At 40.7% G+C, this 19953-nt stretch overlaps 1 protein-coding gene across 2 annotated transcripts in view; it reads right to left on the bottom strand.

Annotated features, from left to right (window-relative positions):
• Positions 1-19953, bottom strand: part of nkain2 (sodium/potassium transporting ATPase interacting 2) — a 267619-nt gene that overhangs the window by 144799 nt on the left and 102867 nt on the right. The gene's annotated exons all lie outside the window — the stretch shown is intronic.

The raw sequence follows: 19953 nt of genomic DNA, 5'->3' as shown, positions 1-19953 counted from the left end.
TTTTGAATTTAATGCCAATAACAGGTTTCAAAAGAGTTGGGACGGAAGCATATTTACCACTCTGCTTCCTCACCTCTTCTTTTCTTCTGTAAGTGTGTGAGAAGTGAAGAGACCAACTGCTGTAGTTTTGAAAGTGAAATGTTTCCCCATTCTTGCTTTGGATAGGATTTCACTTGCTCAACAGTTCAAGGCCTCCTTTATCGCTTTTTTGGTTTTATAAAGCGGCAAATGTTTTCAGTGTGTGACAGCTCTGAACTGCAGGCAGGCCTGTTTAGCATCCAGACGCTTTTACTACAGAGATATGCTGTTGTAATACACACAGAATGTGGGTTGGAATCATCTTGCTGAAAATGACATCATCTGCACGGCAGCATCTGAACTCTCTGGATTCTCTGAATCTTTTAATGATATTATGAATAGATGTTGAAATCCACAAGTTCTTTGCTATTTTACATTATTCTGGAATTTCTGCACTATTTCCAGTGTGTATAGTGGTGTAGTGGTTGTGGTGAACCCCTACCCATTTTTACTTCTGAAACTTTTTATACTCTATCATGTTACTGACCTGTTGCCAACCAACCTATTTAGTTGTGAGATATTCAACCAGGTGTTTTAAGCATTATTAACATTCTACACAGTGTCCCAACCTTTTTCGGAAATGGGGTTGCAGGGTCTGGGCACAATGAGACGCAGATAGCAAGCGATGTGAGTCAAAAACAACAGCAACAAAATGTTTCTTTTACAATTAGCAAAGTTGTCTAGAGGAGCCATAAGAGCCAGAGGCACTTTTGACAGATGCCCCATTTTTGTTTTTGATGTGTTGCATTGCACTGATGTTCCACCTCAACAATACTGTGGTTACAGTCCCAAGGAGCACAGTGTAAATTAAGTGTTTGCATGATACAAAATATGCAGCAAAGTTTGTATGAAAAACAAAAAACACAAGATAGCTAATATAATAAAACACTAGACCTATATAAGAGCTCTCTGGCCATGGTCAAAAATTCCAATGAGTGCATATGATTCACAAGTCCTAGGCCAACACTCTCATTGTGCTACGGCACTACAGCAGAGCTAAACACTACAGAACAAGTGAGCAGAAAGGAGTAAAAAGGGCTCTAGATATACAGAGAGTCTTGTAGAACCCCACTATGTTCATCACACTCTAAAACATTAGCAGATTTATAGTGTCTTATACGTCACTTTACTGCTGGACAGGAATGCAGGGAATGCTGGTGTGGCACCACTGAACAAATAAAGGAACACACAGACAACAGGCAGACAAATGAACTAGTCTAGATAGCTCAATTGTCCACACTAGGTTGGTAGCTTCCTCTGTGTAGGTTCCTCTTGAATACGGGGAGACTGAAAACACATTGAAGCTTTATTAAAAGTTTTATTAAAGCTGTTTGTAGGACAAACCAAATCAGCCGTGTGTCTGGTGAGGGTACTGTTTATGTATGTACCACCCAAGATTAGGCGCACTCAGTTTAATCAAAAGATGGGAATTTGGCAAAATACATTGTCCATTTAGTGACGCTTGAAGGACATGCGCAAGACATACTTGCACAAGTTGTGAGCATATAATAGCAAGATTAACTTACTTAGAATGAAAACACAGATTTAGGTCCCCTGGGGATTTAAGACAGTAGTAATACCAATGTTGTTTTTGTTGTTGCTGTGATCTGCTGTAAGATGTTGTATTTTAATGTCTTATGTCAGATGTGTAGCTAAAAAGTCAGGTTACACTGATTTGGGTACTGTAGAACTGAAGACAATACCCAGTTTTTCTTGTATATATCTGCTGATGTCAATGCCGATACATAAACACTTACAAAATGAAGAAATCTGGACTAGACCAACCTGGATTAATGTCACAAGCATAGCATTTATTTGTGAACAGTTAAAGATGCAATAGATAAAATGTAGATATTTTTGTACGGTAACTCTTAATACAATAGTACAATATATTAATATTGTATATTGTATATTAATACAATATCTCATCAGCTCATCAGTTATCGTTTTGGAAAATCAGCAAATTAAAAAATTTTTAAGCAATGATTTGCTGATATGGATGTGATTCTGATATCACTGAGCATCTCTATGAAATATTACATGTTTACAACACACAGATTTGGTGTTTCTGGCCTCGACAACTTAAAGGCTTTGCAACGAGATGCAATACTTCATCTGAGTGCATGTTTGCTGTTATTATCTGTCACATTCCAACAAACAAATCAGCTAAAAGCTTTTTTACGAGCTCTCTGATGTTCAAACTAAAATGGTATGAAGGAAGAATACTCGGGTATTATTACTCCCAGGAGTTATAATCTCTGGCATTAAATAGGCTTCAGTGTTTTGTGCCACTGTTAAAGGGTTAAACTGTGCCTACTCTGTTCTAAGATTAAACACCTGCATGCAATGATCCTGAGGTGAATCACTTGTCTCCCTCATTTTTTTTTTTTTTGGCACTGCCGTTTCTCGTACTTAAGCACTACATTGGTTTTAAATCCTATTATGGTGTTCACACAGAGGTTTCAGGTCACAGCAATGTGAGCTCCAAAAGCGTAAGCTGGAGAATCCAGCTCCAATACTAGTATTTCATAATACAATGCATGTCTATATCAAGAGGTTTTTTTGGCCCCAATCTTAAGTAATTTAATCCTCACTATATTGCTGATCTTGATATTATGTTAGCATCCAGTTGCTCCAACATGAGCAAAGTAGCCTGTTTCTTATCTTGGCTTTGAAAGTGTTGTTATTGCTAAATTTGTAACAGCGACACACGTCAATATTGACAAAAGGGTTACTAACTTAACTGCAGGGAGTGACAGCTTCTCTAACTGAGCACCTCTTCTTTGTATAACAACAGAGGTAGGAATCACTACTGTCATTTCACACAACTTACATGCACATGCAAAATGGTCCCATGATACAAAATCTTAGCCATAGTAAAATTCTACTGTGATTTTCAATGACTTAAGCCAAGCATTGCAATGACATATTGTAATACATTATAGTTTCTCACCTTTAACTGCGAATTATGCTGCCAAAAAATACAAATGTATCTACAAATGTGTACACACTGTTCAATTCATTTCAACCTCACTGAAGAAAATGGAATTGTGAAGCAGACAAAACAACAATTTCATTTTCTGCTGCGTTTATACACACTTGTTCAGAAAGATTTACAATGGTAAGTGAAAACACTGTCAGGACCGTGTACCAGTGATGGTCCAGGCTGGACAGTGAACTGAACAGTTGATGTTCCACACACAGGGTGGTGAGTTATCCACTATGCTATCCAGCCACTCCCTGACAGAAGCCTTGGTCTCCCCAAAACAAAACAAACAGAGACTGCTCAGTGCCATTTTGTGGTAGTTGTACTCAATTTTGTAACGTGTAAACAATACTCTCTATACTTTGGTGAAATGTCAAAGACTATATCCCCACTGCCCAAGCCATCTCCTAAGCCATAGTTGTGCAGTCTTATTTTCAGGTGTTTATGGTTGTCCATCAAGCAGTTCAAACACTATACAGCAAGTTAAAATGTTTGCAAACAGAGGGGTTAATTACATAAAAGTGAGCAGAATTTATATTATTGAGCTATAACGCTATATGTACAGCTATTAAGATTTAGGTCTTCACCATTTCCTTCATGAAAAGCAAATCGGTCCAAACACGTCTTTGAAATCTGAAGCTTCTCCTACTGTCTTAGCCATCTTAAAATGAAACCAAGAAAATCACATATTAAATTACACTAAGCTTTACCTTAAACTATTATAAACTATTTCGCTTCCCTCTTTTTAAAGTTGTGACTTCAAACATATGCACATTCATGAAATCCTGCTGGTGTGGGTTTCCTCTCTTTCAACAACGCGCATGAAAGCTGAGTGTAGGCTTACGGTCCCTTTATAGTTGAGTTTTATGCCAGTACTAAAGTATTTAAATGTATGCTACAAGTGCTACCTTTTCAGAAAATTTGCATACTATAAGACTGTGCAGTCTTTTTTCTGCCATGCTGCTGATTGCTCTCCAACCCCTGTGAGAATAAACCCTGCAGTCTGCTCTGTTTTACTCTCTCTGTTGACACACAGAGCTCTCAGCTGTGGAGGCCAAACTGAAAATGACAAGTTTCTCTCCAGATGACTGACTGGTCAAGCCCTGCCAATCACAGGACCTTGGACAAATCACCATGCTTTAGATTTCTGATGAGTGGCCCTGCTGTCAGATTTCGCTCCAGCCTTCCTGTAAGATCACACGCTCATCACTCAAGCGGGCAGTCACTACTTAACATACACAAGCCTAGAATTACTGGGCCTCGGTTTAGCCTGTGACTTTGCTAGCATTTCATATTTATTTCCTGAGGCACCGAGTTAGACCGTTGTGTATCCTACTGAGTAGGTACATTGTGAGTCAACCGTATTGAAAGGCAGCTGGTCTGATGTGTGATTCCAGGTTTTGAATGATTAAATAATGGGAAAGCATTCTCTAGATAATATGCCTGCAGATCTGTGGGTTTTTGAGAACGCCTGTGTGTGTGGTGGGGAGTGTCATTCTGTTTGCTTGTTTGTTTTGTGTTTTTTTTTCTTTCTTAGAGTGACATTGAGGATGACACTTTCCCTCACAAAGCAAGCGGTGGGACCAAAATGGAGGCCCCCCTGGTGTGGCATGATTGATAGTAGTCGCTTCCAGGCTGTTGAAAGGAATCTGTAATGAACAGACGCTCCCTCAAGATCCCCCTCCAAAACAATAAGTTGACAAAATGACAAACTCCACATTGTTTGCTAAACAATGTGAACTTGGATGGCCTCAAATGCATCCGCATTAATAAAGTTAATTAGGACAAACAGTATGTCACAGGAACATCACTCCATACGTTGAGGCATGGCTTTCTTGGAAAATGACGTGAGCAGAAGAAGTGTCAGCGTGGAAAATGGAGTGCTCCCCCATGCAGACAGAGGTAAGACCCCTACATGCTCACTGTGTGTCTAGGCAGCGCATTAGTGTCACTCTAATCTTAATGGTGCACTGGAACGGGAACTCTCATCGTCATCTCTAATGACACTGAAAGCCCTCTCCACAGTCTCATATTCATCAGAGATGAACTGCCAACTGAGCTCTCTGCATCCTGCAGTTTAACGCACTGCCAAATGCAGCACATGCGACCGCAGTCTTCTATCAGCTGTGCATCCCCAGTGAAAATAAACTGTTTGGAGGTTTGGCCTAGAAATTGGTATAATCTCCAATACTTATTCATGATCGGTGGGAACTTAGATGTGCTTCAACAAACTTTTGATAGATTTTCCTTTTATTTTATTTTTTTAACTTTCCTGAGTATTTAAAACAATTTTAGTACATTTGTGAGAAAAGTAATCTCGTTTTTAATAACATTACCTATTTTTTGGTCCTTTAATTACCATTCTGGTAGCAGAACGGAAATTGACTTCATTTTAACTCTGTAATCAGATTATCTAAGACACGGTTGACTCTGTGTTTGAAATGCTGTGACTGTGTTGAGCTGCTAGTGTGCAATGAGGGCCGAAAAGGGAGGGGTGAGGACCCCCTGCTACGGGAAAAAAAAAAAAAAATCACACTTTTCCAGAAAGACAGCTGTACCAACATACAACAGACAGTATGACTGCAACCTTCTAGATCAGAATATCATGTACCATCATTAACTTGTTGGGTTGATGTTTTCTCACGTCAATTTCCATTCAAATATATTTAATTCAACGTTACTGAAGGAACGAATGCATGGTTAAACTGTGAAAGGTATGGAGCCCTGCTGGTGAGATCCCATATGAATAAAAATAATGTGTGGCCACGCCAATTAAATAATGCATTAAAACAAGATCCTAACAAGATCCCGTTCTCACGCATTGGCCACAACTTAGTATGACAAGGGACTGAGATCATGAGCTATTAAGGTGTGGTCAAGGCTTAATTATCTCATTCCAGTCCTTACTGAGTCATGGCCACGCATTTGGTTCTCATCCCCACACCTTACTAAATCATGCCGAAGCATTATTTTTATTAATGCAGGATATCACCAGCAGGGCTCCATAGAAAAGGACCACATTTTTTGGTGTTTTTCCTTATTTTAAATGCTTATTTTAAATTTGACGTCTAAGGTTTATCATTTTATTTTAGACCAGGAGAGCACCAAAAAAACTTGCTGAGAAATGCGGGATGTATTACGATTCCACTGAAGTTCTATAAGTTACTTTGTACTTAAATAGTTTATTGACCTGTAGTCAAGACCCTTCTTGGACAGATACTTTTGCTTTCAGTCATTATTGCACTGCAGTAGTACAATATTTATTTGAGTAGGAGTTTAGGCTAGTTTTTCTAAAGTCATGAACAAGTTGGAATTGACAAAATGCACCAAAAATATGTTACAATATTTTTTTAAAAATCTATCGATCAAGAGTGAACAGGAAAAAAAGACAATGGCGTAATGGGCTGATGTCCAACCACCTACTGGTTGCTGTGCAGTTCACGTTGTTGTTTACTGGCTCTCTGTAATTGCTCTGATCCTGTGTTTACAAGGTGCTGAGAAAATAAAAAAAAACACTGTTCTATGCCTCACAGTGGTACGCAACAACGGTGGCATGCAGCCATATAAATGTTGCCATGGTGACAGCATCACCAGCAACACTAAGTGATTATCAGTGGACTGATTACCAGTCACGGTTGTTCATTTAAGGTGGAGAAAGTCAGTAAGATGCCCTATACTAGTTTTTTTATTGTATAACAGGTGCATGGAATCAGATAATAAGACCTTCACCATCCATGGCTCCTAAAAAATCTGCTTCTCTACACTGCCACTGTCGCTGAATGAATTTTCCATCACTGCTCCACTGAAAACCACTGAATATCTCATTCGCTGTTATCTGTCTACAGACAAACGTAAATACAGCATTAATGTTTCTTTTTAGAACAACTGCATCGTTCATTGTTTTAGAAGTACAGTACAGAAGTACATAACAATGTCAATGATAACGATGTACAAGCCTTCTGGAACTTTTCTCATTCCAATAAAAGGTTTTGTAAAACCTAATCCACAATAAGGACATTCCTTTCATGCGCGTTTCACAGGCTCTTGTGGTTCTTTGGTATCTGAGTCATACCCCATCCTCATCTGTCCCAGTTCTAAACTCATCATGTGCTGTCAAAATGCTAAGCTGTGTATTTCTTGCAAACAACTACAGCAAAGACCCCAAAGGAGCAATTCAAAAGACAAAAAAAATGTTCTCTGTCTCTGAATGGTTGCATTTCCAACATTCACAACCCCGCTGAGGTTCCTTTAAGAACCCTGCAGTGCAGGTAATAATGCTACTGCATTATGCAATAACACGTTCAAAGCTCAGTAGATTGAAGGAATGGAGAAAGCAGACTAAATGTATATTACCAAAGGTATTACTTTAAATTTTGACCGAAACAGACCATCTGGACTGTGTGATTTGACAGCCGTTTAAGTTTGCTCTTCCATTTGCTATCTGCAACAGGTCTCCTGAGGGCAGAAATAGCTCAATAAAAGCAGGCATCAGGTAGATTTAGTGACTTATTCAGCATAGGGTCAGATCAATTTGAATAATAGGAAATCAGATATATAGATTTCTCCCTAAAAGGCTGTAAGACTCCAGGCAGTGAGCCTGAAATAGATACTAATTACACCACAGTGAGGAGAAGCACTAGAAAGATATCTTTATTTTAAGCAATACCATCATTTATGAAAAGCCCACTGCATACACTTGGGTTTGTGATGTGTTTATTCAATAAAAATATGGTCATGTAAAATGTGTATATCTATATAGTATCTTTCATTGTCAGAGAACAGCCTGTATCGCTGTGTTTCCCCCCCAAAATACGCTCCACAAGTCAGCTGCATTCAATCAGCGCAGATTTCTCCCTGTGACCGCTCCTCTTCCTCAGCCCCTCAGACAGCCGCTTCTCTTCCTCAGCCCCACAGACAGCCGCTTCTCTTCCTCGGCCCCACAGACAGCCGCTCCTCTTCCTCGGCCCCACAGACAGCCGCTTCTCTTCCTCAGCCCCTCAGACAGCCGCTCCATTTCCTCGGCCCCACAGACAGCCGCTCCTCTTCCTCAGCCCCTCAGACAGCCGCTCCTCTCCCTCTGCCCCTCAGACAGGCGCTCCTCTTCCTCGGCCTCACAGACAGCCGCTCCTCTCCCTCGGCCCCACAGACAGCCGCTCCTCTTCGTCAGCCCCTCGGACAGTCGCTCCTCTTCCTCATTCCCTCAGACAGCCGCTCCTCTTCCTCAGCCCCTCAGACAGCCGCTCCTCTTCCTCAGCCCCTCAGACAGCCGCTCCACTTCCTCAGCCCCTCAGACAGCCGCTCCTCTTCCTCAGCCCCTCAGACAGCCGCTCCTCTTCCTCAGCCCCTCAGACAGCCGCTCCTCTTCCTCAGCCCGTCAGACAGCCGCTCCTCTTCCTCAGCCCCTCAGACAGCCGCTCCTCTTCCTCAGCCCCTCAGACAGCCGCTCCTCTTCCTCAGCCCCTCAGACAGCACCTGTAACGCTGCTGTAACGTTCGTTCCTGAGCACAGAAAAACCCCTAAATACTGACGCTAAAGGAAACTAAACGCTACTAAACAGTGAGCAGCCAGTATTTTAAACCGGACACTCTCGTTTTCAAGAGCCGGCGCGTTAACACGGTTATCCCGGTTGCTAAGCTAAGCTAAGCTAACTAACGCTGACTTTACCGAGCAAACAAGCTACAAACGCAGCCGGTCAACTCACCTTAGACAAGCGAACTGCCAGAATTTCACCACACGAACAGTTTCTAGAGACCTACAAACATAAATATGTCCGACACTTTACTCAAATACAACAATTAATCGAAACAGTAAAGACAGCCGTGAAGAAATAACTTATATTTGTAAAATCCTCAGTCGGCCTAAACGGCGGCTCCATCCGCCGTTTGTCAGACCGGAGCGATGGAACTCTCGGCCGGTGAGCAGTATTGTGGGATTGCCTTCGCTGAGAAGGATACATGCGATCCTGCCTTCAGATCTGGTCAAACTAAGGCACCTTAGAAGGCAGCTGCTTTATGCTGCCTTCAGAATGGGACAGCACTTGTCTCAGAAGCAAATGCTGCCCTAGAACGCTGCCTACTTCCGATTGGAATGCACTAAACATTTGAAGGTTACCTGTATAGGAACATCATAACACAAATATAATCACTGAATAGCATATTTATAAGTGATGCACAGATTTTACGTTTTCCCTTCCGATGCGATACTTAATCAGTCAATGCAGAGTACCGGGACTTATACTAACTGTATTTAACCAATCTTGCTTATAATGTGACATGAGTAGTACTAAAATATTTAAGTATTAAATAATGTGACATGAGTAGTATTAAAAGTATTTATATAATTCTACTTTTGTAGAATTGTGTCTGTTCTGAATTACTATGTACATAATATGTATGTATGTATATATATATATATATATATATATATATGTAACATTAAATAAATGAACTGAGTTTTCTTTAAGCAACCGGGTTACATTAAACGGACAAAACCACTTACATGGATCCCAAGAGAATTTCATTTCAATGAAACCCAAGTCACTTGCACTGAAATGTTTTAATTTTCTTTCATCAACAACTAAACACTTTATTGAATTAAGTGCAAGTGGTCTTATGAAACCAATGCTACTAAATATTTTTGTCATTTGAGGATCATGTATATAATCAAGCAAAAGCAGAATCATACAGACATGCCCTGCTGAAAACTGAACAACTAATATAGTGCGTCCACATTCATCCCACAGTTCCTGCCATACAGTTCAGACAAAGCTGAGCTGTATAAGTTTATGTTATTAGGCAAACACACTGAAGCACTACTTGACAGACAGCCAAGACGTATCTTTGGTCTAACAAAGACTTGAAAATGGTACTGTACACCACACTAGGCAGACAGACACAGACAAGACTGGCAGACACTCATTTCCTGCACAACTACAAACCCCAGGCTTCACTCTGCTCTCCATGGCCCAGTGGCGGTGATGGGCGCTGATGGGAAATGATGGCCTTATTGAGCCAGCACATGGACTGTAACTCATTTGTTCAGAGGGGCCTGGAGCTGACAGGCTAGGCTTTTTTTCCACCACTTCCCACTGAAATTGACTATAAATCACCTTATCACTTTTAGCCCCTTGACAGTTTATCAGAAATCCTCCATTTTACTGTATATGAGGACTCAGAGTGTGCTGACAGAGCCTGGGCGAGATGCATTTTAAGCTGCCTTCATAGTAAAGGGCAAAGATAAAACCAGAGCAACCAGAGTTTATAGATTGAGTCAGTGGCTTCAACAGTAATATCACTTTCCACAGCAAGAGAGGAATATCAATATGAAAAATGGCAACTCATAAGAACAAACAAACATGTTAAAAAAGTTTTGAATGCACAAGGGGTTCAATGAATAAAATTTATCTCCCAAGCGGTATAAAGGCCACTAGGCTCAGTATCACAGCTTCAGAGAGATGTGGGCGTCGGGAACCTGTGCGATTACTGAAGTACAGGGAGCATGCTTCATTTATTTAGTTTCCAGTAAAAAAAGCCATTACATATGAGTTATTCATTTTTCAGGAGATTTCTGATATGACTGGATATAAGATATCGCACCTGCATAAAGAAAGTGAATGTCAAAGGTAAGTAATGGAAAAAACAGGAGTTTTTTTTTTTTTTTTTTTTTATGGAGTTTTACAGAGAAAACGGGAGTCCTAACAACCATGCAAGACCAGGTAGACCACCAAAACTGTCCTCATCACATAAACAATGCTTTCATGTTGATGTTCTCAGGACAAGGACTGGCCACCCTTCTACAGTCTATGAATGTGTTTGGGATTACTTGGAATTAAAAATCCAACCAACTTCTAAGACTGAACTTAAAATATTCCTCAGATTCTTTGAAAAACTGAAGACTCCTGGAAAGAATGAAAGCTTTAATGCACCAAATACTGATAAAAAAAATCTAACTGTTTAAGCTTCTGTGTAATATCTGTTTTGCAATTGTTGCTGAATATTGATAAACCTGTACATAATGGCTGTTTTCACTGTAAGTAAAATAAATGAATGATGGTCTCTGCCTTTTGCACAACACCACATGTCAAACGCTTTCAATGAATGCAAGAGTTGCACACAAACACAGCACTGCAGGTCAGCTTGTTTCTCCAGAAAGCTTCCTTTCAAAGAGAAACTTTGCCAAAACGCTCTAACTCCTTATGTCCAGTACTAAAATAAATCTGTGCCATCAATATGACACTAGTTCTTTGTGTCAAGCATATACAAACATTTTGCTTTTCCAGCAAAAGAAGCTGCTCATTGATACTTTCTAAGTGTAAAAGCCCTGTTAAGCGCACTGAATGGACATGACAAAAGACTTCGTTTCAGCATAAGCTCAATATAAGACTATTTAGATGGACTTGCACTAGTGGAAAACACCATTAACAATAAGTCGTGGTACTTCATTCTTAGGTGCTGTATGGATTTTCTCTGCTGTTGGTTCAGCATTAATGTCAAAGCAAGGCCTTATTAGGCTAAAAAGTCTGTCGCAAGCAAGGAATAATGGGGCACCTTGTATTCACAGTGTAACTCTGCAGAGAAAATCAACTCAACAAATCTAATCCATCAAACTTTTTACTCTAATGCAAGAGGATCCGTGCTGTTGTCCGAACACAAAAGCTACGCCGAATGGAGCAAATTAAGTGTCCGTTCATTTTCCACGCAAGTGAAGAGGTTTGAGGTTTATCAGTGAGCAGGATCAGGGTTGCTATTAGTAATCAGCACTTCCCCGAAACATTTCAGAGCCCCCATCTCACCCTCACATAAATAAATTAATGGAAAATCCAAGCCATTGGTTTCTCCACCAGGTCTGGTAACGGTATCTTTATTTCAGATGATATCTTTGGTACCCATGGGCTTTGTTCCTCTTCTCTACTCCTGGCGGCTCCTATTTTCTCTATCTGAGACTACGTTCTGCACTACGTGTGTATGAGGTTCTCTGGAATGCTCAGTTAAAGAACCATCCCTATTGGATCATTTGTGTAATTATGAAGCTTCCTGAGGCTTACTCTCACATCTCTATGACCTGTTTACTCGATTTAAGGACTCTCCTTCAGGTGTAGTAGAGATCTTGCACACATTCAATATTTCCCCAAATTGGGATGTTGTGTGGCATAACATTTCTGCATCTTCTAAGAATTTGTCTCATCAGTTAGTTCACTTTAAATCTCAGGATTTACATCATTTTTTTGACGAAGCTTTCAAATGACAAAGATTGTAACAGGTTTTAGTTGGAGATAATGGACCTTATTCACCAGTGTCTTCCTAAATCTCTTCTTAAATGTGTTCTTGAGAACGGTGCTATGAAAAAGCCTGTGTCAGATTCTTGACGTGCTTTAAAAAGCAGAACTGTTCAAGCTTTGTGCTCTTGAGTGTGTGTAGATTCTGTTTGTATCTAAGAACAAATCCCAACTAAGAAAACATTGCTGAATGTCAGAATCTTGGTGAAAACTGCGTGAGTGGGTCTCAAGAAGACATTTCTTCTTAAGAACGGTTGGGGAATGAGGCCCTATATGTTTTAGTCATGTTCAATTGTGAAGGCTTTAAGGCTGTATGTCACACAAACCTTGTCTGACTATTTATCTGTCAGCTATTTTTTGTCTCGAGCTTCACTTTTGCTCCTTGATGCTTCTAATTATCTTTCGCTAATGCTTAGTGTACTACAAAGAAAGGTGGCAGCCTTAACTGTGGCCAAGAAATCAATCTTGAAAGGTTGGTTTGAGCCTAACCTTCCTTTATCTTAGTTATGGTGTGGGTATTTTCTGGACATTCTCATTCTGGAGTGAGTGGCAGCCAGACTCTATAATGCCAAGGCAGCAATGATCCATAGATTCCAATGAGGACAGAATTTTCATCACTGACAACCAGTGAGTGCAACAGCAACCAGTCAGTTGCATAACATTTTTATCATATATTCATTCAGTTGTTTAAGTCCTCTGTGACTGTAGTCTCATACAGCTCAGGTGGCTCTTGAGGGGAGCTGGAGCTTTATATTATATTTAGTTGAATCATCCACAGACTTCCCATGAGCACTCCCCAGTGTAGTCTGCTGCAGGTGTTGAAGAAATCTCTGCAAAAGCCCTTTAAATTTTGTATTTGAACCAAAGTGCTACAAAACTGTCCCCATCACATAAACAATGCTAAAGGCTTTTATGTTGATGTTCTCAGAACAAGGACTGCCCACCCTACAGTCCCTGAATGTGTTTGGGATTACTTGGCTGAAAGATGCAACCAACATCTAAGACTAAACTTTGGAGGTGTGGAAAAATATCCCTTAGATTCCTCAAAAAACTAGACTCCTGAAAAGAATGAAAGCTGTAATGCACCAAATACCAAAAATCTAACTGCTGAAGCTGCAAAAAAACCCAGCAAAAGCCCTTTAAAATTCGTCTTTGAACCAAAGGGCTACAACTGCGGATTCTGTCACAGCAATATACAGTGTGCTCCAGCTTGGCTTCAACATGCACTCATATTATAGTTAAAAACGTGACATTAGGAAAAACCTTAAAAAGTAGCATTAATAATTTATTAATTTACAGAGTTATTAACATGTTACTTTGACAGTCTGAAAATAAGCAATTAAATAAAGTCTGTCAAGGTCCCATATCAATTAAATGAACTGTATTCCAACAAAAAGCAGAGTTCTGAAGAGAAGAAAGGTTACCACAAAGGTTACCATGATTTGCTGCAGCACCTTGTTGGAGTTGCATGGCAGATTTTCCAGACTTCTGAGCTGCTGCAGTCAGCACAAACAACAACAGCTTTAGTGGTCTACCACATGCACCAGATGTTACAGTGTCATTAGGAGTTCCATTTTCTCTGCATCTTTTGATCATTTTTTGAACTCCAGTTTTGGAAACATCTGTTTTTTTTTCACTTATTTTCCTTTGATTTTCCCCTGGTACCACTTCATACTAAGACTACCCTTACAAAGGGTTTATAAATAGCTAAAAATCAGCTTATTAATGGTTACCAATTAGGTCATAAACACCGTAAATCATTAACAATAACCTGTTGCTTGACAAACAGTGAACCCGCATTCAACTGCACCATCAGCCCTCAGATTTTGCTGGTTACTGATCTCACTTTGTCTTCTTCATTAGTCAACATTAAACCCGTCCGCTTCATCAGGTATTCATTTTCCTCAGATATAACAGGTCTGTTGCCCTGTTTAGGTTCTAACTGCTTATTAATCATTTTAAAAGTATTTATGAACTACATAATAACCATCATTAAACTATTTTAAGCCATTCACAAAACCTTTATAAGTGTAGTCTTGTTGTACAGTGGTACCTTTCCTCGTGCAAGTGGATTACCTTATTTCTAAGAAATCTTCTGAAAAATTTGCACTTAATGTCGTCTGTGAGAAATAAGCTAATCCACTTGCATTAGGCAGAATTCCACTTTACAAAAGAGTACATTTAAGAGTACATAAAAGGTTGCACAGTATGTGAGTTATCATGTGTATTCTACAGACTTCTTTAAGACTGCTGAAGGTAGAGTAATTGTGAGGTTCTTCAACCCAGCTAAGTGCACAGTACATGCTGTGAGCAGCTCCTCTCCCTGCCAAACTGTCTGTATTAGCTTGGAAGAGATGCTGTGTTATTTACTCCTCCTCTCCAGGCTTTCGCTCCCCTGTTTCTTCTGTCACTTCCGCCCTGAGCCTCAGGAACCGCTCTCATAACCCATTCCAAATGTGCTGCAGTCCAGGCGCATGGAGATTCAACACATGGCCAGGTACTGAGTATGCAAACACAAAAGATACAAAAGGGAAGACGTGGTCCCGAATGGTTTATTTGTGCGCAGGGCATCAGCAAACCATGGATGGAGGCCTTTGTCCCTGTTGTGAAGGAGACAGCCCATATTACCTTCTTCTCCAAGTGCAAATTAGATTGACCTAGAACGACAAACATCTTGGAAGGCAAACAACACGAATTGGATTTTTCCCAAGGACTGAAATTGTATTTGTGTCAATCAATTCTGTCACTCTTTCTGTTTTCCGCCTTTGGCGTAACAAGGTGGTACGCAGCCTTCAACATACGAGAGACGTGCCTAGACTTGCAGGGAGGGCCCGCATCATCTAATGAGATAGAGAAAGAGCCGGGCTTGTCATTTATTTATCTTCATTTGTTTATGTGTGCGATCTGAATCTAATTGCATTCACATCTGCGGGTCTCGATGGATTCTTTCTGGTTAAACACATTACACCCACATTAATAAATTATGAGCCGCACCCAACATGAGGAAATAAATCACGCTAACTAATACGCTATTATTTCTCTGACTAATTAAAGTAGGGGAAGTACTATCAAAAGTGGGAGCATGGCAAACCCATCACGAGCAACATTCCCTTCTCCAGCTAGATGGAGAGATGAGGGTGCTGGGTTGACTTTCTATTCTCGGTGGAGACTGACTGACAAGATCACTTGTGGGATGAGAAAGAAGCTGTGGGGCTTCTCTAAAAGCGGCAGTACAGGGCCATAGAGGAGCTCGATCAGCGCAGGGACAGAGGCTCTTGTTTTTTTATCGTTCTTCTGAGCTGCGGCTGTGACAGCCTGCCAGGCTCTCCGGAGACAAAGCTTCAAAGGAGCCGCCACCAGTGCGGATTCCAACAGGCCGCTATAGCGAGCGGCCAGTGTAATCCTCTGGGACAGAACCGCATCCACTCAGCCTCACTTCTGCATGAGAGTGTGGCTACATGGGTAAGATGAGAGCATACATTATTGCCAAGAGACTGTCCATCGTGTTTCTCAAAGATGCGTGCTGGAAAGGCTACTTTGAGCGAGCGACATCTCTAATACGACTTTGGGGAAAGGTGCAACACTCCTCTCATGTCGCATTTTATATGTCCACAGCCTTAGCACCTAAAATCCCAGGCTTATTACACACTAAGGTTTGTTATTCATCAACGACAGGAGCTTCACTGCAAACAGTTTGAGCTATTCTTAGGTTATAGAAGTGTGTAATGAAACTTCGAGCCTATTGGTGGGCCCCAGCCATTGAAGGGGTTAACCCGAACTACCGCCTGGCTCGCTCATTCTGTTTGCCTTCTGCTTTACTAATGAGAACAGCTACAGCTCTAAAACGGATCCCGAAGGCTTTTGAGGCTCGCAAGACAGATCGGCGAGCCTGAAAAGGCAATCCGTAAGTTAGACATTTTGACACAGCAGCACGGGAAAGCAGAGACTGATATAAAGTGAAGGTTCCATCTGTTGCCTGAGATGGTTGATAAGATTGTACAGTAGTGACAGATCAGCAAGGTGATCCAGATTGACTACGCAAACAACAGGGTGATTTAATGATCAAGTAATCAATCTCCAATGCAGGTCTGTGGCTGAGGCCAAAAACACAACCCCTTTGCTGCTGCCATGGGCCCATTTTTCATCATTAAGAATACAGTCCAGAGCTACTGCATAACCCAGCAATCCCGGCCCTGCATTATCATTCACTCGTGACAATTATTCTCCTTCGCCTCCTTCGATTTTCCTTGTTCACTGTATAACAAACAAACAGCTTAAAGCAAAAGATGAACATGCAATTGGCAATAAGCCAATTTCATATTTTTATTTTGGACAATCTGTGCTGCAAGGTAAGTGGGCTCAGGCTGTATTCAAATGCTGTATTATGCTAAATAGCCAGTATCATGTTAGTTTCTGTTACGTTACTGTAGTACTTTGCACTACTTTGCAAAAGACCACCATTCATTTATTTCATTTCCAGTCAAAACTGTATATGGGTATATGACTTTGGTCCAGATGAAGTTTTAGATGTCCATTTTCAAACTCTGTGATTTGGCCCTAGAATGAAACAAGCTGTCTTCCTTTCATTGGTGGCTCATCAATAATCTGATGAGCTCTGCTCCGATTTGCTGTTTAAACCGAGGCACCACAGTGGCTCACACAGAAGCAACATGGCGAAATAGACACAGAGAAAAAATAAAATCAACCACCGTGTAAATAATCTAGGTCATACTGTCATAGTATTTAACAAGCCATTCATGTTACTTACAGCTTGCTAATGGCTAAGGTTGCCTATACTAACGAATTACTTTTGATCATAACAACACAAAGTAAATTAAGTTTGGTAGCTCATTACGAAACATTCAGTTTAAGATGATCTGGCTTCAGAAAGTAGATACAATCCCCCGCATGGCTAGCTACTTAACTAAAGGTTGCTGTTGGGATTGTGATGCTAATGAAGTTGAACTGCCCTCTCTTCAGTCTCTTCAATGTGAAACTCTGAGCGAAGCTGCTTGTTAGTGTTCAAGGTTTGAGAAACTGTCTAGAGAGAAATGTGCAGAGTAAACTAACAGCTCTGAATTAATTGTGTCCAGGATCCTGTTAAAGATGTGGGAGCTGAAGATGACTTCTTGTTCCCCAGCTTGTTTTACAAATTATCCGTTCCACTTTAAATTGGGTTACATTACATTTTGGCACCTGTACTAGCTGTAACATTTAAGGTGGAATGAAACGTGATATTAAGAAGGTGGTGAATAGGAAGCCAACTTCAGTCTCATTTAAAGTTGAACATTAGCCATGCCTGTTGACAGTTAGGGTCCTTGGGATGGATATAAAAAGTGGCAACATCCCCTTCACAGCCCATATTTCTGCACATACTCTGCCATTTTCATCACTGTTCCTGCAATGTCATTTTGTTCCCCATAATACTTGCTGGACTAGAAAGTGGGCTGGTGCATGTCAATTTTGAGAGTGTTAATATTAATGAGGCAAGACTTTTACGTAACAGTTTCGGATTTTGGAACTTTTTGGAACTTTTTGGAACTATCTCTTTTGCAAACGTGGGATTTTTATTTGGAGGAGGAGACAGTTTGAGGTTCACAGTATGTCGGTTCCATGAACAGAGCTTGCCTAATTCATCTATGCCAGTGTAAACACAGTTTTACATTCAATAGCCTCTTTATGTACTATTCAATAATTTATTCATTGTTCAGGAGATATTTCTGAGAAGATCATTCAGACTGTAAGAGCCTGAGTCTGTTGGTCCTTGACAGCATTTTAGAGATCCCCAAACAACCTGTGGTTAAATAGGTGGTGTCTGATTATGGATTCTAACCCCAAGACCTAACTGACTTCTGAAATTCCATAGCTGTGATCCTTGGAGATTCTTTGTCCACTCTAACCATCCTCCTCACTGTGCGTAGGGGTCAGTACAGACATTCATACTCTTCCTGGCAGATCTGAAACATCCTTTATTTTTTTTCGGGGCAGTCATGGGCTGGAGGTTAGGGAACCAGCCTCGTGACCGGAAGGTCGCTGGTTCGATCCCCAGAGCCGACAGCACGTGACTGAGGTGTTCTTGAGCAAGACACCTAACCCCCAACTGCTCCCCGGGCGCTGCGGATTGGGCTGCCCACCACTCTGGGCAAGTGTGCTCGCAGCCCCCTAGTGTGTGTGTTCTCACTAGAGTGTATGTGGTGTTTCACTTCACGGATGGGTTAAATTTGGAGGTGACATTTCCCCATTGTGGGAATAATAAGGGTCACTTAATCATTAATTAATTAACCATCTGAACAATTGAGCTGAGAGTGGAAACTGGCATTTTTAGCTGTTTTCTTCTAGCAATTTTCTGATTCATGCAGCTCAACAACTTTTTGAGGTCCGTCATTGCTGTCTTCTCTGCTTTTCCTCATAGTGATGGATGGCTGAGGGCAGTGGGCCTGTTTCATCTTATATACATTCCCCACTGAATCAGGAAATCAAGGCTGAACATTAAGTGCTCCTAATCGCTCAGGTGAACTTAAACCATAAAATATGAATGGAAATATATTTCAGTTACATTTCATGATTAAGAATTTCTAGAGTTGCCAACAATTGTGGCACACAGATTTAAGAAAAATAATTATTTAATGAATTTACTTCTTCTTTCAATCTTTATATCTTAAACAAAAATGGATTTTTTGCTAACATTTTGAATGAAAGATCAAAGGATAAGTAATTAAGAATATTTTTTGAAGAATTTAAAATGGCAGTTTAATATATTTGTCATTGCAAAGCAAACAGTGTTATTTGTATTGCGAGTTTGGCTAATTGAAAGTACTGAAAATGTGCTAGTATGTTTCATGTGTTCATTTCTGTCCACACAGTCTGGATTTAATAAAAAAGTCATCAGTCAATTTGTAAAGAATTTCGACTCATTTAGAGCCAGTGTGTCACGATTGGCCCCTCCCAGTCCTGTCCATGTCTTCGTGTTTTGGTTTAGTCCATGTGCATTTGTTTTGGCATCTGTAGTCCTGCCCCTCGTTTTGTAACTCCGCCCTGATTGTTTGCACCTGTCCCCCGTTTTCCCTGTGTACTTAAGCCCTGTGTTTGCCGGTCTTTGTTTGTTGTATCGGTCTATGTTTGGTTGCTTTGTTTGAATCTGTGTCGTTGGTTGTTTCTGGTTTATGTCATGTCTGACCCACAATCTATCCGTATTGGCTCAATGACCCTGGACCGTGATGACCCTGATTTTGGATTTGCCCTTAATAAATCTCGCTTATCTCAGCGTATGCGTCCGCCTCATCGCTCCTCATTGCACAGTGCAATTTTTGACCATACCAAACTGCTGGCCAAGACTGTACGCTGTTTTGCATGCTGTGTGTGACACAACCTTAGAACCAATGACAATGGCAGCATTAACATCTGTGAACATGTAGGAGTGCCCTTACAGGCCCAGAAGACTGAAGGACTTTGTTCACAGGCTGTCATTTGCATCAATGACAAGGAGTGAGCATTAACCAGAAATCAGAATATGATTCTAAGGTGCCTCATTTGCTCGAAAAGAACCATCTACTATTTCCAAAATGAAAATGTAATACATACAGGGTGCTTGATGGATCTGATAATCAACTTACAT

The sequence above is a fragment of the Pygocentrus nattereri genome, chromosome 4, assembly GCF_015220715.1.
Source record: "Pygocentrus nattereri isolate fPygNat1 chromosome 4, fPygNat1.pri, whole genome shotgun sequence".
NCBI classification, from domain to species: domain Eukaryota; kingdom Metazoa; phylum Chordata; class Actinopteri; order Characiformes; family Serrasalmidae; genus Pygocentrus; species Pygocentrus nattereri.
This window is presented reverse-complemented; position numbering and strand designations above follow the sequence as displayed.